This window comes from Octopus bimaculoides, chromosome 4 (genome assembly GCF_001194135.2).
Source record: "Octopus bimaculoides isolate UCB-OBI-ISO-001 chromosome 4, ASM119413v2, whole genome shotgun sequence".
Lineage (NCBI taxonomy): Eukaryota > Metazoa > Mollusca > Cephalopoda > Octopoda > Octopodidae > Octopus > Octopus bimaculoides.
This window is the reverse complement of record NC_068984.1, coordinates 19,512,900-19,513,722: the sequence shown is the minus strand read 5'-3', so window position 1 is coordinate 19,513,722 and position 823 is coordinate 19,512,900. Positions and strand designations below refer to the sequence as shown.

The following is an 823-nucleotide window of genomic DNA, read 5'->3' as shown; positions in this document are numbered from 1 at the left end:
ATGGCACATTATTATTATTATTATTATTATTATTATTATTATTATTATTATTATTATTTTCATTATCATCTTCTTTCAATTCTATTTCCATTTCTTTCTGAGTGTCTTCCTGACACCTAGGACAGAGAAATGCACTGTATACATTAGTAGGCCGTTAAAATAAACATACCAGATTGTTCATTTACATTTGATGGGAGTTCGTTTTCCATGGGTTCGCAAATGAGATTTGAACCCAGCAAAACAAAGGCATAGTCTGTCACAAACAGTGCATACAAGAAGGTCATTGTGATTCACCTTCTAAATTGTAACATTCTTCTTTAAATTTCTCTTGAGTCTTGCATGCATTATCCTGGCCTCTTCAAACGCTTTCACTCCACTCCACGCTTTTGTTCACCTTCCAGCTCGATCTGAAGCAAGGGTTTCTATGTCCTGGATCCATTCCAAGTGACTTCATGGTAGTCCTTATGCCATTCTTAAACCTTTTTTTAGGTTTACACTGAAGGCGTTTCACCTCTGCAAGCTCACCATAAAACAGCTGTTTGGGTGTGCATTCATCTGCCATTTGAACAATATGGCCACACCATCTCATTTGGTTTTTGAAAATCATAGCTTTAATTGAGGTGATGCCTGCAAATGCAAGGACATCTGTGTTTGGAATAAAAGAACTCCATTTAATGTTTAAAATGTGAAGAAGGAATTTTTGGTGGAATTATTCTAACAATTTGAAATATCTTTCATAACATGTCCACGTTCCAGAAGAATACAACTGGGATGGTAAGACAAATGATTTGCATATATATATATATATATATATATATATATA

At 34.3% G+C, this 823-nt stretch overlaps 1 protein-coding gene across 10 annotated transcripts in view; it reads left to right on the top strand.

Annotated features, from left to right (window-relative positions):
* Window positions 1-823, top strand: part of LOC106881484 (nesprin-1) — an 811,219-nt gene that overhangs the window by 464,330 nt on the left and 346,066 nt on the right. The gene's annotated exons all lie outside the window — the stretch shown is intronic.